The 27,838-nt window shown below is 41.4% G+C and overlaps 2 protein-coding genes across 2 annotated transcripts in view; one reads left to right on the forward strand and one right to left on the reverse strand.

Annotated features, from left to right (window-relative positions):
• LOC308195067 (uncharacterized protein) overlaps window positions 1–27,838 on the reverse strand; it is a 1,623,621-nt gene that overhangs the window by 1,463,822 nt on the left and 131,961 nt on the right. The window lies entirely within an intron of this gene.
• Window positions 1–27,838, forward strand: part of LOC308195061 (uncharacterized protein) — a 535,750-nt gene that overhangs the window by 31,736 nt on the left and 476,176 nt on the right. The window contains exons 3-8 of the mRNA XM_080591884.1: window positions 7,497–7,610; window positions 8,363–8,552; window positions 9,198–9,299; window positions 12,906–13,039; window positions 15,144–15,772; window positions 18,031–19,515. The gene's annotated coding sequence lies outside the window, so the exon portion shown is untranslated. The remainder of the gene's footprint in view (window positions 1–7,496; window positions 7,611–8,362; window positions 8,553–9,197; window positions 9,300–12,905; window positions 13,040–15,143; window positions 15,773–18,030; window positions 19,516–27,838) is intronic.

Consider the following 27,838-nt stretch of genomic DNA (forward strand, 5'->3'; position numbering starts at 1 on the left):
AGCCCCATCCAGCCTGGCCTTGAGCACCTCCAGGGATGGGACATCCACAGCTTCTCTGGGCAGCCTGTGCCGGTGCCTCACCACCCTCAGAGTAAAGAATTTCTTCTGCATTTCTAATCTAAATCTACCCTCTTCTAGTTTAAGGCCATTACTCCTTGTCCTATCCCTACATTCCTTGATAAAGCGTCCCTCCACAGGTTTCTTTTAGGCCCTCTTTAGGTGCTAGATGGTTGTTATAAGGTCTCCCTGGAGCCTTCTCTTCTCCAGGCTGAACAACCCGAACTCCCTCAGCCTGTCTTCATAGGAGAGGTGCTCCAGCCCCTTAATCATCTTTGGCACTCCTCTGGACTCGTTCTTATATGTCCATGTCTTTCTTGTGCTGGGGGCCCCAGAGCTGAACGCAGCACTCCAGGTGGGGTCTCACAAGAGCAGACTAGAGGGGGAGAATCACCTCCCTTAACCTGCTGGCTGCACTTCTTGTGATGCAGCCCAGCATACGGTTGGCTTTCAGGGCTGCAAGCCCACACTGATGGCTCATGTTGAGTTTCTCTTCAACCAGCACCCCCAGGTCCTTCTCCTCAGGGCTGCTCTCAATCCATTCTCTGCCCAGCCTGTATTTGAGCTTGGGATTGCCCCAGTCCAGGTTCAGGAACTCGCACTGGGCCTTGTTGAACCTCATGAGCTTTACACAGGCCCACCTGTCAAGTCTGTCAAGGTCCCTTTGGAATAGAGTGCCAGGTTGCCTGGACAAACTGATTCGATGGATGGTTGAGACAACTTGTTTAAGGGTTGCGGTATCTCACAAAAGGGGGTACATACTTAGCTTCTGCCAAACGTACTGCATGTATAGTTCTTCTTATGCACGTCCTCAGGTATGCTCCCTTGCGTCTTTAAATACTTGGGTGGAAAAGCTGGGAAGTTCAGCTGCAGCACCAAAGAAATGCAGTTCATGAGGTTTGTGGTTTTTGTTGTTGTTTGTTTAATTAATTCAATAAATGTATTCAATGAAACGGGAGCCATATCAAAGCAATCAGCACCAGGAGGTTCTTTATTCTTTTTTTTTTTAATTAATATTAAATCTAGCTTAGTTCATGCTGCTAAGCTTTATTTTTCATGCAGAGCAGATTTCTGTGCAGCACAGGTGCAGGCTGAGAGGATGGCAGGGGCCATCCTGCCCGTGTAGGAGGCAGGTAGGTCTTCCAGCACTTGGGAAAGGCGGGGTATGATTGGGGGATTTGTAGCTCAGAGCTGTAGTAAAAAGCAGCTGTGTTTCTTTTTGTTCAGAAGAGAAGAGGAGGTAACTTGTGCATTTCTTTCTGTGGAAGTCCTCTGACAGAACTTTGTAACAAAAATTTGTCCTGCTGCTTCCTTTGGTTAGGAGAAAGCAGTTTTTCTGCCTTGCAAAAATGTTTGACATTTAAAGGATATATGAAAAAATCCATTCTGCAGTAAGAGGAAACCAGAGCCCTAGAAAGTTTTTCACCAAGAATAGCAAGTACTAGAATAGACTGGGCAACTCATTCAGGTGATAGAAGCCCCAGTCTCAAGCTCTTGTTAGAAGAAGGAACTCGAACTCAAGCCTGGGCAGACGCCCAAACCACACAGATGTTCCTGAGGAAGGTCTTTGTCCCTCGGGCGTCTGCTGTCCATCCACTCTTGAGAATCACGGTGACAGCAGCTCTCCTTACAAAAGAACTTGGCATTTTTCTGCTGGAGAAATATATTTTCTAAAAGACTGCCATATGTCTTGAGCACACACTTTATTTAAACATCCAAAATATTGAAATAAGAAGCTGCTTGCAGAACAATCGCGTTATCATAAAACACACCCTGCTAAGAACATGATTTCTGTTTCCATTTAATGTGAGGCAGTGCTCCTCATTATTCTCTCTGCACACCGAGCTTCATCTAAATCAAATTGAACTGAAAAGGACAATAGTGCCATTGATTTCTAGTACTAAAAATAATGCATAATAACCTCACTGTACTGTCAAATCTGTTCAGTGAATGAAATTGCTATCACAGAAGATGTATCATTATTCATCAACATTATTATCCTTACCAAGCAGGCTGGTATCTTCATTCAGGTCATTTCTATGGAACTTGACTTAAGCAAGAAGTGACAACATGATTGGTGTTTCTTGGTCACCCATGCACATCCAGGAGGTGTTCAAACATCTTTGTTCACGTGAGGAGAGCAGGGAGGTGCCTCCTGCTGAATGTGTAACTGGGGCTGTAAGGCATGGAAATCTGCAACTGAGTTGAGAGTAGGACTAGGTGAGGGCATGCACACTGTTTTCTTTTTTCTTTGTGTGTGTGTTTTAAATCTGTAGGCAACTGTGCCAGCAGCAAAGATTCTTGGTTTAAAAACATGCAAGACTAAAATCACAACTAATTTGCTCTATTCTACCAGCTAAGTTATGAGCTTTTTGTTTTCTTGCTTGTTCAATACAGGGGAAGTCCTGTGGTGCAGCGCACCAAGAGTTATGTTTGGGGACAGGGAGTCACTGTTGCATTGGAGGTTCAGCTGCCGTAATCTGGCTTGGGTTCACAGATGACATCTCTCTTCTCTGAAATGCCCTATGACACGACTTGATGCACAGGTCTATGCTGCTAGTGTTGGTTATATTTAGATGATAACCACCTCATTCTGGAGGGTCTTCTAGCCGGTCTTGGAGACCATAAGAAGTAGGAAGTCCATGGCATCAATAACATAGAAATTGTGAGAGCATTACTCAGGGAAAGTGCTCAAGCCAGGTTCTGGTCAGAGAGAACCACCAACAAAAGTTGACACCAACCGTGGATTTTATTGTATTGTATTGTATTTTTACTTCTTGCATTATTCTTCTTCAAACATTCACTGTGAAGAGTTCCTGATCTAATATACCCTGTGCTTTATAACAGTTTATCACTTCCAGCTGAAATCCAAAACTAATCTCCACCTCCTTGTTGGTGTTTGCTTTTGCACTTCCAGAGGACCTACTGCAGAAGGGCAAAGGTGCCATGACTGGGGCATGTTTCACTGGTTTCCACGTTTGGCTGCTAATGGGAAATACTGGCACAGGAAAGCTTTTTCACTTGGTCGTCTCAGCCTCTCTTGTAAGTTCAGGCTGACTGCAGGGTTTGGGGTAAGGGAAGGTAGCTGAATCCAACCTCTAAAGTTTAAACTGACTGCAGACATTTACATAAGGTTGCAGTTCTGTTTCTGTGTGGGTAGTCATCTGAAGATGCACAAAATAAAATAAAAATATAGTGTATATGATGTCCAAAGACTTTCCTGATAAACCCCGTATTTCGGCTCCCAACATCTAAGGGCCCTGCACAATCCTGCCAGCATTTGGTTTAAGTTTCTGACCCCCCCTCAAAAAAGCCACTTATTTCTGTTATGCTCTTCTTCCCAAGCCCTCTTTTTCTCCATCCCCCTTGGATTTCTTAAGGGAGGAAGAGCATGTGAGTGGGAGGAACTGGCATAGCGCAGAGTGGTCTGCGTATGGTGAAATGCTGGTGGTGGGGCTGGAGACCAAAAGCTTTTACCATCAGAGCCAGTGGAAAACTTGCTGGCTTAGCAGGGCCTTTCGAAGCAGGGAAGCTCTGTTAGATGGCGTTGCAAAAGGATAGGAGCTCTCGGAAATAGAGCAGATCTTTAGCTAAATGCAAGGCCAGGATGGCACGCAGCTCATTTAGAGGGCTGCTCTCCAGCAAGAAATTTCTTCGGCTCTCCTTGTGGCGTGGACTAATTCAGCATTGAGCTGGCCGTTTACTTCGCGTGACCTAGGTGACACCTGCTGTGGAAGCGTGCTTCACACAGCAAGGCTGGTTGGTAATAACCCAGCTCTTGTGAGCTCCTGGCCAGCGTCAAAAGCCATATTTTCCTAATAACCCTAAAATATGTTTTGTTTTAATGTGATTGTGGATATTAGGTTGAACCTTTCCCACTGTCGGGGATTTCTGAAACCTTAATTGCTTTTCCAGCTTAATTGCCCCTGGAATGAGATCAGGAATTAGCCTTTTGCTAATGGGGAAATATTTGAGAGCTGTTATGGCTCTGAAACTATTATTTTTAGACCTAAATTAAGATGGGGAAATGAGATGCAGATAGCAATCAAGGTTTTACCATATATACACTAGAATGCACTAGGAATTACAGGATTAAATGCAGCCTAAAATGAGCCAAAGAACCTGTTCCAAATGAGTGTTCTTGAGATGAAACGCCCAGCACATTCTCCCAGCTACATGCAATCTTGATGCTTATTTTAATGCAAAGGTCTTGTTGATAGGCCTTATTCCATTAGTAAATTCACTGGGCTTATATATTAAAAGGACTGAAATCATTCTTTATTGGAATAATACGGGAAGATTTTAAGGTTTGCATTTTTCCCTCGTCTTAAAGAAAAACTACGAGATTGAATAATGACCTAATTGGTTTTAGCAGCTGCTCTGCCAGCATGTGGAGAACTCATGCGGTATGTCTTGTCATTGGGAGACTTTAACCATTTCTGAGCACTTTAAAGCTCTGGGAAGCAAAGCAGTAATACCTTGCAGTACTTCTGAGGCATATGCAAAATTCAGGTTTCAGCAGACACAGCTTAAAGCACAGCAGTTGTGAGAGTGAAAACTCGAGTGTAGCAAATTAGCAGTTTTATTTTATACCCAAGTCATTACTCAAAGATAGAAAACTATGCCAGAAAAGCACAGCATGTGATAAAAATGAATGTTATTTTTATTCTTAGGAAGAAACTTTCATAAAATTGTTACTAGTGTTGCGATTCTCATTACTTACTGATTTGTTTAAAGGACCCTTCTCATTTGTGGTGGTCCCTTTGAGAAGAGAAACCACGCAAAAACCAAGCAAACAAAAAAAGCAGAGCCCTCAGTCAAAAAGTCTTGCAGTTCAAGCTGATCATTCTGCGTATTTAGGTCCCTCAATCATCTTTCTACCAAGACTTTTCAATTTGTGGGGCCTGTATAAACTAATATTTTGAGACCCTGTAGAAATGTAACATATGGTTCTTTAATTAAAGGCTGTCAAAATGCATATGTGCAATATGACCTAACTAAGATTTCATTGGGGAAAAAAAAAATATCACTTAAACCTGAATGTAAACAATTCTTGTTTGTTTTGGTGAAGCCAATGGAAAAAAATCCCACAAATTAGTCTCTGGATCTTGCATTGCTTTTCTCTCTCTCTCGTCTCCTTTTACCCCATAAATGGGGCTGTTCCATGCTGGAGACCTCAGAAATCCTTCAAACCCTCTGGGAGAAGATACGCAAACATTCAGCTCAGAGATAGAGACAGGAAAATTAACTGGACCATCCCGGTCCAAGCAGGTGAGCTCGGAGACCTTCTCTTTTGGGAGAGGATGGGGAAAGACATGAAGGGGCCCCCTGTATCTGAGACCCATTGTCTTATGGCTGAACATGGTGAAAAGGGAGGAGACATACTCCCAAGGTGGTGTACGTGCCCAAGCACACCTTGACTTTGCTTGGAAATACAAATATGCCATCAAACTGATCCTGTTTGTCAGCAGAATCGAGGGGTTGGCCAACAAACGGAGGTCTTCTCCATGCCTGGCTGTCGGAGAGGCCATGGGTTGCATTGCAGCTGTCATAGGAACATGTGGTTGTGCAGCTGATCCCTTTCCAGGTGTTTTCTCCATTGAAGTAGGTAGGTCTGTTCTGGATTCCTCCTGGCAGCCATCTGGTCAAACCGGGGTTCCTGCAGTTTTTTTTGCACACTGTGCAAAACCAGCATGAACTGCTTCCGGCTCCATGATGGCATGCTGGTTGTGCTGGCAATGCACCACTTCTGTTTCTACAGGATAAGTAACATAATTTCTAGGAAGTCTGAGAGCTAAAGCGTATCTGGCTCTGACAGGGACAATCAGATTTATGTAATTTTCTGACAGACAGTTAAGCTTAAAGCTGTATGAACTGGAAATGCCCTGTCAAGTTAATATTTTAGAAGCCGAAGGTTTTACGAGGCAAGACACGTAGACCTCTTTTCACAAAGATGCTGGTGCTTTCTCCTGTGTTTCTAGAAGTCCTCAAACGTTGTGCAGCTATCAGACAAGATCCTACACATGTAAATCTGATCCTTATTAATGTTAATAAAAAGAACATTTTTAATGAGGTGCATGTTTGGACTATACCATGACTTACAGGCTTCGGAGTGTGTGTGACAGGCAGCAGCAGTTCTCCTCCTTTATTTGCAGCAGGAACAATAAGCATGTTTGAAGCTCACTAATGCAGGAGAGATGATATGAAATGACTTAAAAGCTGAAGTTGGGTTAATATTTTCCAGCCAGTGCAATGCTCTGAAGGTGTCCAGAAGCGTTATGGCAGTTCCTTACTGCAGCCACCTTATTACGCTGTTCCCCTCAAGTAATTTAGGAGTTTCATGGGTATTGGCACGAAGCCTCAAACCTAAGGTTTAGCTACGATGTGTAGGTGCCAAGGCCACGAGGGACATGTAAGGCTGAGCTTGGTCTGCTGCAAATAATTCTCCCATCCCTGTCCGTCTGTGTCCTGCCAGGAGGGTGGGTTGCTTTATGCTTCCTGGCTCTGTGTCGCAAGCTGCAAATTGTGATGGTGAAGTACGTTTTTCAAAGAGAAGACAGCTCAAAGTTAATGTGAGGTTTGTGCTGTGGAACAGGCACAATGTAGATTCTGCACCATGGCTGGGTGGTCTGACTGCCCCTGGAAACGTGCACAGGGACCTGATGTGCACCAGTGACTGCAGGCCTTGGGGCCCCAAATGAAACTATTTTAAAGGAGTCTGGCTTTAAAAGGTCAGGATTTGACCAAAACAGCTTGTACCCTGACTTTTGTCAAGATCTAACAAAGGCAAAATGATCTGGAGATGCCAAACTGTCTTAAGACTGTTGATGTGCTTTTTAATTTATTTTTTTTCCTCCTGAAACTTCATAATTAGAGGAGAGTTTCTCTAGGTGACTGGGTTTGTCACACGGGTATTAGTGCAGGATCAAAATCAGGAGGCTTTTGGGACCGTATTGTCCCAAGTTCAAGGGGCATTCATATTTCTCCTTGTGTTTGATGCGTGTGGCATAGGATGAGGACAAAAGCTCGAAGTGCACAAGTCTCTGTCAGGGTGAAGAACACAAATAATTACGTTATTTAAAAACTAAAAAAGCAAAACTGTTCTTCTGAGTAGCACAGCTTGTGCTCCGACTGTAATTCTGCAGCAAATTACAGTACTTTGGGATCTTCTTGCTGGAGGCAGGGCTTAAACCTAATTTTCCCTCTTCTTATTATTACAAAATAATTGTACCTGTTTCTTCTACATTCTCATCAATTTTCAGTGTAAGGGTTTAACTAGCTATGATGCTAGCAAACATGTTTAAAGAAGACAGATACCTTTCCCCTCTACAAACACATTCTACTGTGTTTTTTGTTGTTATTGTTGTTGTTTTTAATGAAGTAGTTCTGAAACCTAAATGTCTCCTTAATGCTTTAATATCTCCTTCAATTACATACAGCACCTCAGTAAAGAAACAAGTATGCAGGAAATGAGCAAAGGAGATGGTATAAGGAGTACAGCAGCGAGAAGAGGCACTGGATTACTAAAAATACTTCTATTTTCGTCTTCAGATGTAGGTATTCCACTTGACTAGTCCCTATTTATCTGTCCAACAGCAATTGACAGGAACGCATTTTGAAGGCTTGTCAATTTGAGTTAGGTGCCTTCCTGCAAGTTACTGTGTGCTGAGGAAGTGGGGCTAAGTGTGTTACGGTAGAGAAAAAAAAAGATAGTTTCTGGAGTCATGATGCTCTTCTAACAGTTTGTTTAGGAGAAGCAAAAAAAAAAAGAAAAAGAAAGCCCTTTGGGAATTGTACAGTATAGCATAATTGTGTGTCTCATTAAAATGCTGTTCCCTTTATTATCCTTGCGTTTACTACAGTAGGGGTTTTGTTTGATGTGACGATTTATGAGTGCTTCTGAAATGGCAGAAAAAGCAGAGTTTTTGGGAAAGAAGAGATGAATGATTGCCCTTATAAGACTATGGGATGCAGAACTGTAGCTTTGCTTGGCAATACTTGTCCAGTTTGTAGAGTTCCAGTTATTCTGTAGTCTTTCAGTGGGGTACAAATCTGTAATCATCAGTGCCGAATGCATATTTTTCTGAGTAAATGTTTTACTTAGATTTTAGGTGTGTTTCTGGTTTGTGGGGGGGGGGGAAGATTTACTTGGTGGCAGTATCAAAAATACATTTGAAAGAAGCTTAGGAGCATTTAAAATATTAGTGAACCTCAAGCAGTTTAGCAAAATTGATGGGATTTTATGAAACGCTTCAGTGTCGTTAAAGGAACATTTTTCTCACCCTCTCCCTGTCCTTCCCTGCAGTGTTACCTGAAACTTTGGCAAGTTGGTGATGATTTCTTTTGGTTTGCTGTTTGAAGATCTGAATGCAGATGGTCACTTGACACAAATGACCCTAGCTCAGTAAAACGAGTGACTTAGCTTTCTTCATTTCAGTGGAGTAAATCCAGAAATCAGTGGCGTGCTGGTGATTTGAGCACGTAACATGTTGAAGGTGAGGTTAGATTACATTTGTATGGAAGCCACAGAAGTTTTGTGCAAAAGCTTTCATATTAATGTAGCTACACCAGCTTGGATCAGAGGAAAATATTCCCGTTGACCCAAGTGGAGCCTTGTTGCTTACATGAATTTTTGATAAGATCTTTATATCTGTGAATTTTCTGTTTACCATTTCTTATTGATTTTCTCACAAATCCTTTGTTTGTAATCTGCTTGCTTACTTTTTGGTGGGCACTTTAATAACACTTTTTTACATTTAAATTTTATTTAATCCTTCCTATTTCTAATTACCCATATTCTGTAACATTTTAAAAACAGACCAGAAACTTTGGCCCTGTGTGCCCTACAGTATGTTAAGCCTTGTTTAGGCTTACTGCAACACTGCAATCAGAGTTCTTGTAGCCTTGAGGGAATTTTCTTGTGTTTCTTAATTTAATTAAGCATTTCCCATTAAGTTTAATTATATGTTAAGATGGAGAATTCTTCCTGACCCAACAACAATAAGCGTTTACAAAACAAAGTACAGTTCTCACAGGATTTCTTCTGGGACATTATCTTGTTTGGCAGAGTAAATAGTTTAACAGAGATTTTAATATTCTGAGTTTTTGTGAAGCCTGTTTTTTTTTTTATCTCCATTCAGCTCACTGGAACCAAGTTTGGGAGACAAGTTTCCACAACACAGTCGTTATTGCTATTAAAAAGTGAGGATCACACCTACGCTGTCTGATTTTGTCCAGTAGCGGTAAGTTTGCATTGGTGCAGTGCTCACCCAAACATTTTGACACATAATCACTTCCTGGGGATTGTCCATTACCTGTTTTGAGGCCATGGCATGTATTGAGTTTATGCCCTGTGTCTGTGTGCTGTCAGCAATGAGCTCTCTGTGTTGGGAGCTTTGGCTAATGTGTAATGTAACTAGGTGTACAGGTAGCTATGCTGATCTTAATTAAAATGCTTCAGTATCATCTGAAAGCTCCTTCAGTGTTTTAAGAGAGTATTGTTGCAGGTATGTCACCAATAACCGATGTATTTCCATATTTCTACTCAGTGGGGTAACATTTTTTCCTATATCTACATGACAGTGATTGAAATTACAGATTGCTCATTGATCTATTGGGCAGAAGCTATTTCATACTCCGTTTCAAAGTTTTGCGTTTTGGGGCTTTCGTGTGTGTTAAAGACAGTTTGCTATTTAAGGAAAAAAAAAAGTGACATGAGAACTGTACATCTCACATGCTAAACGCAAGCTTGCTGAAGGAATTTCTTGAAGGCTGTTTCTGTAGTCTCCCAGCTGGCTTATGATAGCACAACATGAAATTCTAGAAAGAGCAGAGTCCCATCAACATCACATCTGTTCAGATCACTCGCTTTTTAGCTTCCATGCTGAAGTTCATAAATATGAAAGGAAAGAAGGCTCACAGTTCTGTCTGATATGCAGCACATTTTATGGTATCAAAATTTACTGTAACTATTTTAGTCAAATACATTATTCTGGCATGACCTAGATATAAACACAGTCATTTTACCTTTTATATAAACAGCTTTTCACATTAAAAAAAAAAAAGGTTTGTTTTACAGTATTTATACGTGCAGAAATACCTGCTATAAAAGGTAAGCTCCTGGCTGTGTTGGTTTTAGTGGATTTCACTATAAATTGCCTTTGTAAAGAAAGGAGGCTTGGAGCCAGCCCACCTTGCTTTCTCTCCCAGGTGGAGCTGCACACAATAGGTAGGAAGTATTCAAAGGACGTTTGAAAGCAAGTTGTCTGTGGGGAGAAGCTGTTTCTTCTCCGTGGTCTGCTGGAGGTATGGCCTGCACTGTTGGTTTTAGGGGCTGCATTTTAGTGTAGGGCCGAGCTTGGCCCTGATAGTCTCTGCAGTGTCATTTATGAGTGGAAATGTTGTAGGTGAGAAATACCCGACCAAGTCCTATACCTTAAAAAGTTGCTCTAGTTCATGAAGTGATATTCATAGGCCACATCACAGGGGCAGGCTTGCTTTGCCAAGCTTCAAGGTGACTATCCTTTGAGAGGTGACTTGCTTGGTGCCATATAGCTTTCAGGATCAGCAGACCAGAGCCTTGTTGGTTTTACGCTGTTCTGAGCACAAGATTACCATCGCTTGTGGATTTATCATGGTTCTTGTGGTACCTTTTGCCACTGGTCTTGTCTGAATCCAGTCAAAAAAGTCTGTAGCCTCCAGTTAGATGCTTGGAAATCACTTACGTTGAACACAGATTAAAAAAAAAAAAAAGAAAAAGAAAAAGTCAGAAAAAAGGACTTGTCTTTCTCTTCCCATTTCCGTTAAAATACCTTGTTTCCTGAAGCCAGTCTCTTAATTTTGCAACCTAACTTGAAACTTTTGGAATTGTTAGAATTGGCAGCACAGGAAGGGACAGAAAAATGCAAAGGATTCATGTGATTCCAGGGAAGACTAGGCTTGAGTTCATTCCTGAGGAGCTGTGCCAATGCTTAGAGAATAAGCGTGAAAAGTCCATTTTTCTTAAGAAAATGTGTCTGAATACACAAGGCAAGGTAGTCTGTTGAATAAGAAGATCCTGATTTTATGCAATCATTTTTCAAGACAAATCCTTCTTTAAGATCTTTATGTAGGTTGTTTCTGTCTTTAGCTCCTGCTCTTTGGAAGGATAAACATTGAGTCATGTCTATTGGTGTTTGAATTTGTAGTTTAAGATGATCTGATAATGATAAATTAACTTTCCTTCCCTCAGTTAGTACAAGAGCAAATGCTGCAGTAAGTTGCACATTATATGTATTTCAGAAATACTGAAAACAAGTTTGTTTCTTCCTTTGTTAAATAGCTTCAAGCTTCTAGTAACTATTACTAGTTTTCAAAAACTAAAGTTTTATGTTTTTATATTTGTATATAGGTTTTATATTTTGCCTAAAAAATTAGAAAGTTTTAGCTGAAACATAATATAACACATGCCAAACATTTGTGGAAAGGTGGTATTTATTTTTTGACAAAGAGCAGAAAGTCAGCAGTTCTCTTTTTAATCAAGCTTGCTCCTTAGCGTTGAGGTTACCACTTTCTGACTTAAAAATACATGTCATTGGTGATCCACTTGCTGTTTAATAAAACTTTTGTTCTAATGAATTAAAAATGGGTTTAAGATTCTGTGTCTTTCCAAATGGATACTTTGCACATGGATAAAGTATGCACATGGATACTTTGTCTTGGAGAAAGGGATATTCACACATTCTTAAGTACTTGGAAAAGACCACAGTGGCTGTACCGTATTGTATTTGTTAGGTACAAAGATTTGTTAGGTCACACAGATGACCTCCTGGCACTGGATCAAAATTACTTTATCAGAATTCAGCACTGCTGTTCAAGTGTGAGAGAAAGGCATATAAGGGTATAAAGCCTATACAGCCTATACAGCTGGACCTACAGAATGTCTTATTTTTTACCTGAGATAGGGAGATTTTTCTCCTATCACTTGTTGATTTCTCACACCTGCCCCTTTATTCTGCCCGGTTGAAAACAGCGTTCAGGGAAAGAAACAGCACAGGGAAAAAGAAATTCTGCTAGAACCGCACATTGTGGCTGGTAACTCTATGCATTTCTTACAGCCACACTGCATCTTTGCCGTCGCTGTTAGGAATCCACTTCAGGTATGATTCAGGCTGTCAAAAGATGTGGAATTGAATTCTCATCCTGGTTGGCTGTGGGGTTTCCAGAGGCCAGTGATCTCAAAAATTTATGCAGTGTATTTCCCCCTGCCTGGTGTCATGGCATGGCTGAAAACCATATGGTGAATCCATCTGTGTAGAAAAGCTAGCTGATACATCATGGGACAAGCCTGGTAGCAGGGCATGTGAAAGAGCAGGTATAGCAGAGGACAGGCTGAGCATGTCTGAGAGCAGGTTTCCTGGGGCAGCAGTGGGGGAACTCCAGCAGAGACACTGGATGGGTGAATGGTGGAGGAGGTTTGCAGCTGTGAGAGCCTAGTGCTGCCTTCTGGCTGAGTCATTGAACAATGCATTTAATAATATTGAAAAATATTGAGCAAGCAGCAACCAGCGTGAGTGGCAAACAACTTTATCTGCTTCAAGGAGACATTAAGGGATTACTTTCTAAGAAGCAAAGGAAGGCACTTTTCAAGGAGTGGGTATTGAATTGTTAATGCATGCTGTGTACGTTCCCCTCTCTCTTTGAGTGCCTACACTGGGTAGTCTGGACAAAGATGCTCTGCTTCATACAGACGTTACAGCAAGAACATGGATGAGAATGGGGCTTCACTTGATGATATGTGTTCGTTGTGTTACTAAGCGTCTGGGTTAGGTTTCTTATGTTTACTCCTATCCATGTTTTCTTCTGAACAGCTATAGACCGTAAGCATGGAGCCAGTGAGGGTTAAGGGTCGGTGGGACGTGCAACACACCAGTAAGAGCAGAAACATCCCTTCAGCAGGCTAGCTCCAGGAGCAAGGCTGAAAATGAAGACATTTAGAGATGAGGTCTGTACACAGTTGCATTGCCTGGGTTCCTTCTCTGACTGTCATAAACTGCTTTATTATTGCTACCTGTACAAAGAGTGCTAGTGGCCACTCTGACCCATCTTTTTGTGAGCAGAGAGCAAAGAAAAATCAGGTCTGCATCAGGTCTGTGTCTGCAAGATCATGTATGTAGTCAGTTCCTACCCAGAAAAAGATTGTTGGCTGTCTGGTTGAAAATTGAGAAGGTACTTTGCTAATTGTTTCGGACAGAGGAGTTGAGCCTTAGTGTGCTGATGCCTTGATTTTTGTCTTTCTACATGCAGCATTCCTTCTCTATTGGTTTTTAAATTATTTTTGAGCCGTTGTTAGCTGCAATCTTAAACTGATGACACAGCTTTTCTGAGAGGGGGGGTGTTGGAAGCCGTTTGAAAATTGATATCGCCAACCTATAGGACCAATAATTGAAGTGGTTTCTTGCAAGTGGTGAAATCAAATTAGCAGCCCAATTTGCCTACGATTTTCAAGTGGGGAAAAAAATGGCACTCCTATTTTTGTCTGTGATCACTGCCTTGAAGATAAATGACTTTGCTCCTTGCTGCAGGCCAGTGTACATAGCCTTAGACACTACACAGTGGTTTTTTTTGTCGTTGTTTTGTTTTGTAATTGATTTTTTTATCAGAAATTTTCAGAACAATTTCAAACCCAAATATCTTCCCTCTGCCCTTTTATTTCTTACTTGCTCTCTGCCTGATTTGGCTGTCAGTATAGTGCACTGACAAATAAATCATTGTCAGGGCTCAGCTCCCCAGTGCCCAAGTCATGAGTCCCAAACTAACCCCGCAGTGCTGCAGAGGTCCTTACTGCACAGCTTTATCAAAGCTTGCTGACTTTGCGGCATCCCGTTGTGAAGGCAAACATACGCCGTGAAAGACACTATCTTCTTTACACAAGAAAAAACTAGAAACAAAGGTGCTGTACAATACAATATAAATACATTTAACATGAGCAGTGTGACTCCTTTGCAAGGCATGTGGCCTGGTGGGTTAAGCACTGGTCGCCCGTTTCTGTGTGACCTTGAGCAAGCAGATTCCACCCCTGTTTCGTTGAACACTTGCTGCATACCTGGCTCTCAGTTCTGGGCTTTGCTGCCTGTCTGATTTCCCATGTATAGTGCTAATAAGCCATCCTGGAAAAGCCTCACTTTCTGACAGTGTTGGGGCCGATTTCTGCAGCTTGCCCTCAGAGCAAGGGAAAGATACAGCATTGCAACTCACAGCTTCACTGCTGCCCTTTGAAAGCTTCGCACAAGGTTCAGAAGACGCTAGATCATTGCTAAGTGTTTTGCCTTTGTTCCTTTTCCAAAGCATTAAAATCTGACCGTGCAGCCTGCAGAGGAAAGCTTCTTTAAAATACAAACATGTTTAATGAAAGTTGACAAAACCCAGCAAAGCCTAAACTCCAACTGATCATATGGTGCAAAAGCAAATGAGCATTTGGGAATTCTGTGCAAGGCTGTTTCAGCTTTGGCATGCTGGTGCTCGATTTTATGGGGTCTGTGGGTTGCTGTAATCATTTAACTTCTCACCGTACTGCAGACATTTGCAGTGAGCAGAAGGCATCAGATGTAGGATAGTGAACTTTTGAACTGCTGTGAAAGCAAAATGTGCTAAACTGGAGAGTGAAAGGTGATGCCACCAGCAGCCTTGGAAATTTCACTTCGTTTAGTTTTTCAAGGATAAGAAACAGATGAGAGAAAAACTTTGTTGTTGTTGTTGCTTGCTTCAATAAGGAAAATGGTAAATTCATTTTTCAAGACAAATCAGAAATGGGTACTATTCACTTCTTCAAGGAAGGCCCGAGAACAAAGACACAAACATTAGAAGTTTAGGAAAGTGTGCTAAGATTCTTTTAACTTTGCTGAAAAGTAATCAAAATAAAGCAAGAGGGGTTAGAAAGACTGCAAAGAACTTAAAAGATGAGCAACCTCCAGAGAGACCCTCCAGGAGGTACCACATTTATATTATTAAAAACAATCTTCATCTGCAAGTTATCAGTAAATGAGAATTTTAATAATAAATTATCTCTGTGATCATTATTTTCTTTCTCTTGGAATGGCAAAAGACAGATGGCAGCTGAGCTGTTGTGCCTGCTGCACAGTGCACTTCTGATCATCTGTGCTTGGGAACATGCACCTTGGCTCCCCTGCTGCCTGCTCGCAGGTCCCTGAGGAGAGGTAGGATCCGTGTGTTGGAGGCAGAGCACAGAAGCAAACTGTGAAACCTGCTAGAAGAGCTGTAGAAGGAATCGGGGTTGTAGCATGACTGGAGGATGGCAGCATCCACGTCAGACTTGGTGAAAGAGGAACGGCACAGATGTGGAACAGAAAGGTGTGTCTGAGGAGCACAAAGCCCCTTTTGCTGGTGGCAGTACTTCTGTCCTGCATTTGGAAGCCTTGCCCAGAGTTATGTAATTAGATACCTGCAATGAGATTTTAGCGCTCTGACCCTGTCCTGTAATTGACATTTTTTTGCTTATAGGCACTTAAGAGAAGTATGCCTTGGGATGCATTTCTTCTTAGGGTGACTGCCAGTTTGTGACCTTACTTCTGGTTTTCATCCCCTCCAATCTTACGCATGTATCCTTTGCTTTCCTGCAGGGAGAGAGAGATGCAGACATGTAAATGATCCTTCTGGAACTCTTGTACAGGATTTCATAGTCTGTCACAGAGGAGCAATCGTCTGTCACATTAATATGGTTCTTATTACAGTATTTATGTCAAAACCCCTGTCTTTCATCATTTTCATTAGCATGAAAAGTAAGGTTTTAACAACTATGGTAATAGGTAATAATGTAGCATTAGAATATAAATCTAGTGACAATACAGATACCCATGAAGTGACAGGGAGATGTTATAATTTGCTTCCAGCACTTATTTTAGGGACAGATTTGTGTAGGTGGCGTAATTTTTAGAAAGTTTTCGCTATAATTATCAAAGCTAACAGGAACTCTAGGCAAAGAGTAAAAGGTAAAAGAAACCCTTGGTCTGTAATTAAAGGCGAGAAGTTACAGTTCCAGATGAGCAGCTTTCTGGTGGTGCTTGGCACACATTCCCTTTCGAATTCTGACCAACGTGTGCCTAAATGTTGTAGTAACAGGTGTATTCGTGGTCAGACTTGGGTAAAGGAAGGACACTTTGAAAACAGTATGTGTTCGTGGGCACGGGTAGGTAAAACGTCAACAAAAGTGAGCAGATCTCTGCTATTTAAGTCAATTATTTTATCTGTTAGGATATGCTTTATTGCTGTCAGAGCTGTGAAGCAGTTTGTAAGTCAGTGACGTTCACTTTCAAATTACGGCAGGATAATGGTCAGCTGTGAAAACACAGCTGGATAGCCAAGGTGAACACCACAGTTATTGGTCAGCACACAACTATTCAGTGGAACTCTTTATAGGGGAAACTCTATACTAGAATTCTTTATAGGTAGGAAAAACACAGAAAAGGACGGTTTTCCTACACAGTAAGGAAAGCAAGAGGAATTTAGTTATCCAAACCAGGACTTGAACACAACCTTGCAGTTAATTTGCAATGTAATGGACTGCTTAATGGCTTTCAGCGGTCAGGAAGTTGGTTTAAGAAAGAGTGTGGGTAACAGTTTTAAAGACATCCAAGTGATTTACGGCACTTGTACACAGAATCACAGAATCTTCTAGGTTGGAAGAGACCTCCAAGATCACCTAGTCCAACCTCTGACCTACACGGCACAATGCGACATGGTGCTGAGAGGAGCAAGGATCATCTGCTGTGCTGCCAGAGCTGAATGCAAAGCTGAGGTCTCTTGGCAGCTCTGCTGCAGAGCCCTGAGTCCCTCCACCTGAAGCACACGTTGGCAGGCCCAGAACTATCTTGAAGGCTGTGTATAGCCTTGTGTTGCTCTTCACAGAATAGCCCATTTATTTTAAGGACCGGAACTGTTTCTACCCTGCAGCACTGTCTCCTCTGGCTGAGCTGTGGGATCAAGTACCACATTCTTGTAGCTGAAGATGTGCACCCAGCCAGGCCGTATGCCCACACCGACTTGCTCCTGAACAAGCCATGAGGCTTGTCTGCACGAGGATGGTGAGGCCCAGGAAAGTAGGACGTGAAAGTGTGCGAACTTAGGCACTCTTTTTTTCCAGTGCAAATCCCTGCACCGGTCTCATAGAGCAGGCCGTCACCAAGAGCATCTGGCCACTAGGTTCAGCAGCTGTCCTGTGAGCTGAGGCTCCATCTCGGTGCGCTGAGCTGTTCCATCAAGCCCTTGATTGGTGACAAGGTGTATTTGTCAACTGCTGCCCTTTTAATTTCCTTCCCATGAGTTAATCAGTCATTGTCACTGGTGGAACTGAGCTGACTGGTACTGGTGTTGGTTTGTGATACAAACTTTTTGTCTGGAGAGATCAGAGTGCTCTGCAAATGAAGGTGAATGCTCTCATCCCCATTTAACTGATGAGAAAAAAAAAAAACAGTGATGAAAAGCAATTTCTGAAAAGCAGCAGAGCTGGTAGTTAGCCATTGGGAATAAAATCCTGTCTCTTACTGTCCCTGCGTGGGCTTCATAAATTTCAAGTGTGCATAATGTGCAGCATGAGACATGTTTTGATATATATCTTTTTGACAGACAAATCATAGCCTATCTTTGTGTTTCCAGACAGGATGAGCCTTGTTCCTAAAATGAGATTTCCAGTGTGAATATTCATGTTCACAAAAACAAATTCTGTTTATTTAAGTATGTTGCAGTATCCATAGATCCACAGATTTAAGCACATATTCTTACCTCGTAGGTTGCTCGCTAGGGCACTCACAAAAAGAGTTTGCAACCTGGAATTAGCTGCAGTCAAACGAAATTCACTTGAATTATACAGCTGATTGTCTTTGCATTGGTTAGAATCACTTTGTCTTCTTTTCAAAATGGAAGTTCGGTTCCACATGAATAATGAACCATCTTTTGTTATCCCCATCACCTTTGTTTCAGTACAGTAGATAATTCATGAAGATGGGAAGCACTGGGAGTCCAGGCTGTCGACTGGTGCCAGTTTGTGCCCTGGGAGGATCTGGCTCAAAGCCTGTCACCTGCAAGAGCCTGTCCCCTTGGAAGCGCGCACACAGCAGAAGGGACAGCTGCGTTGTGTGACTGACGATGGCAGGAAGATGGCTGGTTGCACCATCAAGCATTTGTAATACCCGTGCATGGGCAACAACTTCTCCAAAGTCCATTCTGAAGCAAACTGGCAGTTTTTAGTTACTCTGATAGATTGAGTCTAAATGCCTTTAGATTTGCAATGGGCTGCTACAGCCACTACTTCCTAATTATGCTAGACCTTCCAGCAACTGGCACTGTTTTCTTGGGTTAGACTTCTGCTTGCATACGTTAACTTATGCTTATATCAACATTCAGGAGTGTCGCACTCTGCCAGTAACCTTTGTCTGGTTCACGCCTGCATGCACAGGTGTGCAGACCTGCCAACGTTTACGCTTCCATTGCCAGATGTATCTGCAGAGTGACATCTATCTGCCAACAGTGAGTGACAAGCAGGAAGAAATGCTGCAGGCTTTCTTATTAAAAAAAAAAAAAAAAAAGGCTGTTGCCTTTATATTTACATAGCATTGCTGCCTGCTTATTCAGGAGCTCTGAGGCTTATCCCAAGATGGTGATTTTTACATCAAAAGTAGATTAATGGAAGTCGACAGCCTCATGTCCATCCAAACGCAGTGTGAAGTGATAATAAGTATAGAATTGCTAGTCAGTAGGGTCCCATGTCACATACTCAGACTAGATAAATGATGAATATGTAATGAAATTACATAGAATTGAGACAGATGGCTCTAGCTTTTGATAAATGCATATATCTTCACAATCAGATAATAATGCCAATGTGTGGAAGATCAATTGGGATATAACAACTTTGAAAACGAAAATCATTTTTCTGCTTTCACTTTAAGATGCACATTTAAATCAGAATCAATCTTAATTTAATTATAAATTTTTTCATCATGAAATTAAACAAGAAGAAGAAGAAGAGAAACCCCAGGAAAAAAATACAGGGACATTTTCATCTTATTTTCTTTGAACTGTAGTTATTTATCCTCCTGCATATAATGAAATACCATCACCAAAAAGAAAAGACAATTATTTTCTCTCCAACAGACGTTAAGATAGATTGATGATCCCCACTATAAAAAGGACTAAATGAAATTCTTGACATCTTTTCAGGAAGATGTCATTTGTTCCTATGAACTCCAGTTATGAGGAAGCTTATAATACGGTCCACCTGTTATTGATAGGGATGTTTAATATTTTACTGACTATTTAAGGTGCAAAGTCCTTGAGATAAATCAACCTCTCCTTCTGTCTCTTGATTTTACCATTTTACTTTAGGTACATCTTTCAGAGAATTGACATGATCGACTAGGGACATGGTGTAAAAATTACCATTTGAAATAACGTCATTACCAAAAAGTAAGGATTTTTGAGAACAAAGTAATTATGAAGCTTATTAAATTCAAAGTTTCTGCGTATTGCAGATTAGTAAAAGAGTAATGGCAGCAACTCATCACATAATTTTTGCATGGTGGTTGTGTATTGTCTGAATTACTGTCACTTCTTTTGAATTTAAAGTTCTTGCTTGTAAAGATAAACAAATATATCTGTCCCTCATGTGCATGGGATTCAGGATATCTTTAGATGAAGTGGAAAGAGTTCGTAGTTTTCTGCAGTCCATCAGCCGAACTTTGAGTACTACATAATGGAGAAAAAAACATAGCCAGCCGAGAGCTAATGTTTTAAGTGCTGCAATGCACAAAAAAAATGCCTTGTGTGTATAAAGAGTTTATAGTCTTTGTTTTTAAATGGTAGCAAGGTGAGAGGAAGAAATGGGCTACTGAAGCAGTTTTGCTAAGTTGGGTAAAATGTAGTACTACATGAGAGCCCGACAGTCCGCTGTGCTTCTTGGCTTCCTGTGCTGCTCCCATGGGAAACGTTACAGGTGAGGTGGTGGTTGCAGAAACCCTGAGTCAAAAGCCAGTCCAAGAGAAGGCAAGTCACGTCTAGCCTGCAGCCAGGGGCTTTCCAAGGGAAAGCCTTGTGTCATGCTGCACAGTACAAATTTCTGCCTTAGGCTGCTGGCTGCAGAGCCAACACAGCAGGAGCACATCTCCTCCCACACCCACGGGTTTGCCCCCTCACTGCTTCCAAAAATCACTTGCAACTTTCTCAAAGTGAGTACCTAAAGCTAGAGGCTCCCTAATAAGGCTTAAGCACCTTAGTACTCATTGAGCAAGAATTCTTTGCATTTATCGTTCAAGTGGAAGAATCTCTAAGTGGCTCAAGCATTTCTAGTGGTATTCATGTCTTCAGTCTGCATTCATGTGAACTCATGGAGAATCTGGGATTTGATCTTAAAAGAACCTATCACTGTGATATGGAGAAATTTTTTCTGTACATCATATCTGTGATAGCTTATTGATCAGAACAAACCAACTTTCAAAGGAGAAAATAATGCCATACATTTTACTTACGATATTTGTGCAGCTGCTGAACAATTGCACCACAGTGAGCAAACTCCTTGCCAGTGGCCAGTGAGGAGTGCTCTGTTCTCACAGATGTCAGGTCTTTTGCTTTCTATCAATGCATTTTAAAAACCAAACTTCATTGTCCATTAGGGCAAGTCCTCATCTACCTCGTAGGCCACCAAAGATGGAGAATTCGAGGTCCCTGGCCCAGATGTAGCCTGCAATTCAGTTTCATGGGATGTGTAACTATTTAATTCTTTACATTATAGCAGGTTAACACTGTCAGGGTCATTAAAAGTAGTTGGCCAAAGGTATTAGAAAAAACTCCTGACTCTCAGCAAGAAAACGATTTGACATCTCTGTGGTTTAGAAAGAAGTAAAAATGTAATTTAAAATCCTTATTTCGATACCTCTGCTAGAGTATAGAAAAATTTGGAGAAGTGGAGATTCTGATCGGAGATTACTGGTGCTATTAAAAACAGATTATCCTATAGGTGGAATTCACAGTAAATAGCTCTTACATATTGTGTGTGACAGTTTTAGCACCTGCACCATGGATATATGTATTGAGAGAGGGGATCTGCAGAAATTTAGGAATGCCTCAGAGTTTACCAACTGTCTTTCAGTGACACACACAATATTTCTGGTATTTCTCAAGCTTCTGCACCACTATGCCAGACCCTTTCACATCCTTCCTTCCCGTTTGCAGTTGCTGGTAGTACAACCATGAGACACTTTTAGAGGAGGCACCAGGTAGTGGAGTTGGGCAGACTTCTGTGGAAAGTGCTGCTTTGGGAATCCCATAGCCGTAGGACTTAGGGAAGCAGATGAAAAGTCCCCAAACCAACTCACCTTCAGGTTTGCTTGGTTCGTTTGAAAGCTGGGAAGAAGAGGGAAGGGGCAGAACCCAGGAGAACCATTAATGTGACTGTACACCTCTGTCCAGGGCTTTATTTCCTTTGATAATGTGAACGTTTGCCGGCAAAGGCTATCAAATATTCATTAGTAGAAGGCAAAGTGCTGCCGTTCTCTTTTTTGTACCTACTTTCTAATATATTTGCAGAGATGTATGTGCATATATTGGAGTCTGTGAGTCTGCGTTGTATCATACAGTTTTCTGCATCTCTTTGCAACGGAAAATGTGTTTTTCTTCCTCCATGTTTCACCCCCTCCTAGCTCCAGCTTGAAAGCTGTTTAAGTAAAATTCAAATAAAGGAATGCGCTAGAATTGGAAAGATAATTATAAGACCCAAATCCCTCACACTCCACTGGATTCTTTCCCTCCTGATGCGGACTCTGGATTTGCTTGTGAAAGCAAAGAAAAAGCTTTCTTTGGTGCATTGTCATTAAAACAGTTAGAGTCTGCAAATCCTGTACAGTCAAGACAACAGCAGGATTACGTTGGAATTATAAGAATGAGCAATGGGTTCTGCTTAATTACAGAAGTTACGGAGGGAAGGGATTTATAGACCGCCCTGTCCATCTCCCCTCCAGCGCAGGATTGTTCTCTCCAGAGTGCCACTTAGTCTTTTCCCATGGCGTTGCATGTTCCAGGTGGTGGATCATCTGCTGCTTGTCTGGGGGACTGCTTGGCTTCTGTGGGGTAGCCCACTAGTTTTAAAATGACATCTGTTGCCAGACCATATTCTCAGTGTGAACTTGAGCAAAATTACTTACTTTAGCATGACTGAAACCACTGAAGCATGACTTTATGCATGACTTTAGCATGACTGGGCCACTGAAGCTGAATGAAGAAGGAAGGGTAGCATCTTATGTCACTGTCAAGATGTATCCCTCAGAACTTAGGTTTTGGGTTGGTTTTCTCAATTTTACTGTGGATTTCTTCCTCTTTACTTGCTTCTGAGCATTCAAAAACAGTTCCTCCCCATTATTTGGGTTCATGCCCTCTGGTTTCTTTGTCTTTCCCTACTGTTTTGATAACGTGGACTTTACCTGTAAACAGTGCTTCTGTTTGATCATAGTTTGGCTCGTAGGAAATTCCCTGCTGAAATACTGTGTTTGAAAAAGCAAATTGGAGGAAGCATTGGAATTCTTAAAAAAAAAATAATATATATATATTTTTTTTTTTCAAAAAGCTGAAAGCTTTTACTTTTTCTCTTATTTAGAGGTTTGGGTTTTTATGGGTAGATTTTTGTGGCTTTTATCTCTGATTTAAAAGCCAAGCATTTTTTGTAGATAAAGAAGCTTTTCTCCCTCTGTGTAACTAATGGCTTGCACACATTTCTGGGCAGTTGAATCTTTCTCTCAGATGTCAGCAGGTTATATATAAAACCTTATTAATTCATCCTAACGCTTAACTCCTCCTAGATGTGTGACTGAGAACCACGTGAGAAATCCAGCCAGTACTTCGTCCAGCAAAACTGCAGTTTCCTATATATCTAGGCTCTTGCTAGTGTCCATTCAAGGTCGGATTCTGTATTGTTTCTGTCAAGATTCTGTTCTCTCACAAAGGATGCAAACATTTAATCACTTTTTCCTAAGCACTCACCTCATGAAGTTGGTCAACATTTCTGTAACAGTGGTATTTTAATTTTTTTTTCTTCAGCCACAAACTCTAGTGAAAAAGTATTAAGCTAAGGAAATGTTCTTACTTAGAAGTTTTCTGTTTCATATTTTATATAATCCAGAAGGAAGAAAATTCCTAGCTTGAGGAAACCAAAGCATATCTTTCTCCCTGAAACCTCTGATTCTCCCTGACATGAATAGAAAAAGTCCCCATGCTCAATATATCCCAAGAAAAATATTCAGCATTTTCTGAACAATCCCTGCTTCACTCCAGGTTACTCAAATTATGTTCTTGTATCTTTCCACTCCCTTCTCTCCCTGTAAAGATGAGTCAATTATACTTTTGCTTCCTGACATTCAGTGTCCCTGACATTCACATTTAATACTATCTGTAAAATGTTATTAGCAGGATTCTTATTCTACTTTAAAGTTGCTCCAAATGTTTGAATAGGTACATTTGCAATTTTGTTCCTTGAAAGCAAGCTTCTTACAGACAGAAAGCTAAAACAGCAGAGTGTAAAAACTCTTATATAACAGATGAAACTAAAGGATCGAAGGGCAATTACAGCTAACATATACCTCTAGAAAAGAAACTATTGAAAGAAGAGCCTTTGCATCTCCACTGCTATGACAGCACACCAGCAACACTGCTAGCATCTCCCCCAGTGCTTCAGAGAGTGCCACAGAGAGCTTGGGGTTTGGCAACTAGGTAGATGCCATGTTAGCATGTAGCTTGTCTGAAAAGCACACTTTCCAAATTCTAAGCTGTTGGGCAAGATCTACAGTGGTATTTTATGTTTCGAAAGCAGATTGGTTTTATCAGGGTTTAAGGAATGCATCTCCTGCAACTTCGGTGTGTTAATCGCCTTGATTTTAATAGGCTTCGTCTGCCTAAGAAGTGTAGGTGGTTTTGGAAGCACTTATGGCCTCGTTATGCACATAAAGGGCCCTTGCAGCTCTGGTTCACGCTGCTCATTTTTGCCTCCATCTTCTCAGGAATGCTGTGTTTTAGCCAATCCACGCATTGGCTCAAAAAGCTAGTGGACTTGTAAGGTCAGGAGCCCCTAATTTAAGATCAGCTGTCTGAAGTATGTGTTTTGTCTAAACCTCTGTGTCCTCTGGAGGGTGGAGAGTGGGGTGGGAGGGAGCTCTTCCAGTCCTTTCTTTCAGTCTAGGACTGGATGACACACCTGTGTTTCCACTCTCAGTTGAAAGAGCATAGGACAGCTAGCTTTTATAGGAACTAAATTCATCACAGTCGTTTTGTCCTGTGTTACAGTTTCTGAACTGATCCCAAGGAATTCCCTGTGCACAATCCTGTGCACGTGGCACTTGGAATGGTTTCAGCTAAGTATCATGAAGAAAATAGACATCCTAAAAAAATATGCTGCTTTTTCTGGATCCCTTATGTAAAATAGTGATACTTTGGTTCCTCTTGGAAAGTTGAACAGACACCCAGCTTAAAGGTCTCTCCCTTCATGGTTGTGCTTTAGGCTATCTAGGAAGAGAGAAGATTGAACAGTCCCTCTAGATTATAGTTTCATGTCCCAGTAGAACAAAATCCCAGGACAGTTCTTTACAACACCATTTTCTATGACAGGGGGAGACTTTAAAATGACTAGAGAGCCATCTATTGCAGTGATCTGTCAATAAACAGCATCGAAACTAACTTTATCAGTAGCCTGAAGTATAATTACAGAGTTGCACTCTGCCAGAGTGGAAGAAAATAAAATGCTAGTGTAACAATCCCTGGAGGTAGCTGGGATCACAAAGCAGCCATCTTTTCTATAAACTGGATTAGCCAGAGGCAAAATGCTTTCATCAATCGATGATTGCCAGAACTTTTTTTTTTTTTTTTTTTTTTTTTTGGTATTCAGAAAGCTTTAGAAAGTAGAAGCTCAGATAAAGAGAAATGTTCTGCTTCAAAGTGTTCAAATATCAGTTCCTGCAGGCACTCTCTGGGGATTATAGTATTGTTTAGCAACTCCCTGATTGGGGGATTTGGAAGCCTGCAACCACAGAACTGCAGTCGTGCTAGGAAATCGTCGTTGTTGGTGAAGCAGCAGTGGTAGTTTCTGGGCCAAGTTTCTCTGACTTCATAAGAAGGCCAAAGCACCTTTAGAGAAATAGTGTTTGGGATTTGAGCTATAGGCAGTATCAGTCCCGTGAAGTTCTGAGGCACCAGCTCCTTTGTTGGAGAAAAGTGGTAATTCTCTTCCTTGGTCTTTTTTTACTACATGCTTTTATGCCAACAGAAACTTTCCCCTACTTGGCTGTGCCAAGGCAGGAGTTGTTCCCCCAGCTGTGGTGTACAGAGTTCTGTGGGGAGGCGAAGTCACCAAGATGTTCCTCAACTTTATTTCAGTAGTTATCTCCAAAGCTGTTACTCTCTATCAATGTATGTCATCAAATAAGAGCCTAGAGAACTTGTTCTTTTGACCCACCCAAACCACGGCAAAGCGTGTTGGTAGCAGCTGAGCATTGCTTTGTTATTAAGGCCATGACATGACAAAATCTCCTAGTTCAATGTGTAGGACTGCCAATCCTCAAGCTTTGCAAACCTTAATTGGTTTCCCACAGTACTGGCCTCTGACAAGCCCCCTTTGATATATGGGGAGAGTGACAGCTCTTTCTATGAGAGTTAAAGCAAAATTAAACATCTCCTTTCTTTGGCATAGATTTGGTATATTCCACAGCATTTGTTGGATTCGGGATTGTAGGAAGGATAATTTTTAGAAGGTAAGCGTACAGCCTCTATTTTGGCTCTTGAAGGGACTTTCTTCTTCCATTGCCAGCCTTTCCTTTGGCTCACCCAATATGCTCATCTTTGAGTGAGAAACTATTTGAAAAATAGCAATGTGATATGAGCATAAACCGTTCCTCAGCTATCTGATGCTCTTGGTAAACCTTCAGCACTACTGTAGCCTGGAGATCTCAAGAAGGTGTATGGAGACTGGATATTGAGTTACTGCTAGTGACGGGAAGCATTTTAAGTAAGCTAATTTAGTTGATGTAAAAACTACACCTTTGAAAATAATCTGCATGTTGTGTCACGACAAACAGAAAAGCAGGCATTGCCTTTTTGGTAATCTGTCACACATTTTGATGATTTCTGTCACCCGTTTGTAAACTTGACAATTGAAGAATAGGACAGCAAATGTATTATGTGGACTGTTTCCTGAGAGCACCTACTGCTATCTAGCTCCCTAAAAATGTGGGCACTTCGACTACTTCATGAATGACAGGTGCGTATACACAGTAAACAGTGAGCATCCTCATTGACGATACATGTTGAGCCAGTACCACTGAATAGTTTTAGTCCCATTACAAATAATATACAAGCAGTATGGTCATTTTGAGCAGGCAGCATTCATCCAAATCAGTCACAACTCACAGCTTAAATTCCCTTATAATTGCAGTGCAGACCCAAGGAACTTCTGCCAGTTTTTAAAACTCATTCTTACATTTTGGGTAATTCAAACCACTGTTTGTTTGAGTGTTTTTTTGTTTGTTTGTTTTTTAAGTTAAAACCACTGAAAATAATAATGATAGTGAAAAGAGCCTAGCAGAAAAGCATCTTCTCTCTTCATCAAAACTCTCAACAGATCTTCAGTAAAGAGCATAATTTTTGAGATTCTGTGTTGGGTTAAGTAAGGCAAGGACAACAGCACTGATCCAGAAAAAACAAATAAACAAACAAACAAAAAAAACCACCAACAAAACAACCCACACAACAACAGCAACAACAACAAAGCCCCATGCCACTAACACAAAAGAGGCTGTCGTGATTTTTCAAATCTGTTATGTGACAGGTTTGCGATTTGAGCAGTGAGAGTTCTTGGCTTTTGGGAAGCCATGATCCTGTAGTGGCAGCCTTCCCAGCATGAAGTATTCCTGTCTCGTCAAAGAAGCTTTGAAAGGAACAAACGCTATTTCATCACTGTTTTGGAAAACTCTTGTGTTCGTGGCATTTTGTGTACTCTTTAAATAACAAAGAGAAATTATGTTTTATGATAGCCCAGTGATCAAAGGGCACAGTCAGCTGTCATCTGCAGCATCACCCTGCTTGTGTCTGTGGAGCTGCCAGGATTTTTACATGATGCTCTAGCACAGAATTTCCCCACAGGCAAAATCCTGTCCGTCTTTTATTCCACACCATAGAAAGGACAGAGAGAGTTTGTTCCAAGTTGTGCTGTCCCTTTTTTAGGCATCTTCCAAAAATGAGGCCAGAGGAGATGAGCCTCCTGCAGATGGTGCATGCGTTTACTCTCAAGGGCTGGCAGCCAGTTTGCTGCCATTCGTGATCAATGCTGTGGTGACATGGATTTTTGCCACGTGCTTATTCCTCTTTTGTTTCGCTGTGTTTCCAAAGAAAATGGTTCAGGGAAAAGAAAGCAAACCCAACACTGTCGCTATTATAAGTTTAGGTGTCTACTCAGTGGTTTTAAAACCTTCATCTCTGCAACGGGGTTGTATGTTGGTCTCGTAGCTGGTGGAGAAGCTGTGTCCCAGCTAACTGGTAGCTGATGTCTTACAATGTCCAGGCAGATTGCTTCTGTAAGGGGCAATTTCTCTTCCACACGCTGCCTACTCCTCATCCAGATTCAAATACGAGATGGGAAATTGCAGTCTTATTTATTTCCTGAGAGGAAAATCCTCTGTTATTGGAATAAGTGTTTTGAGGTCCTCTTTGTTATTTGATGCATCTGTGTGCAGTTACTGTATGCTACTGATTCTGTTTACTA

Source organism: Anser brachyrhynchus (assembly GCF_964034855.1).
Source record: "Anser brachyrhynchus genome assembly, chromosome: 4".
Lineage (NCBI taxonomy): Eukaryota > Metazoa > Chordata > Aves > Anseriformes > Anatidae > Anser > Anser brachyrhynchus.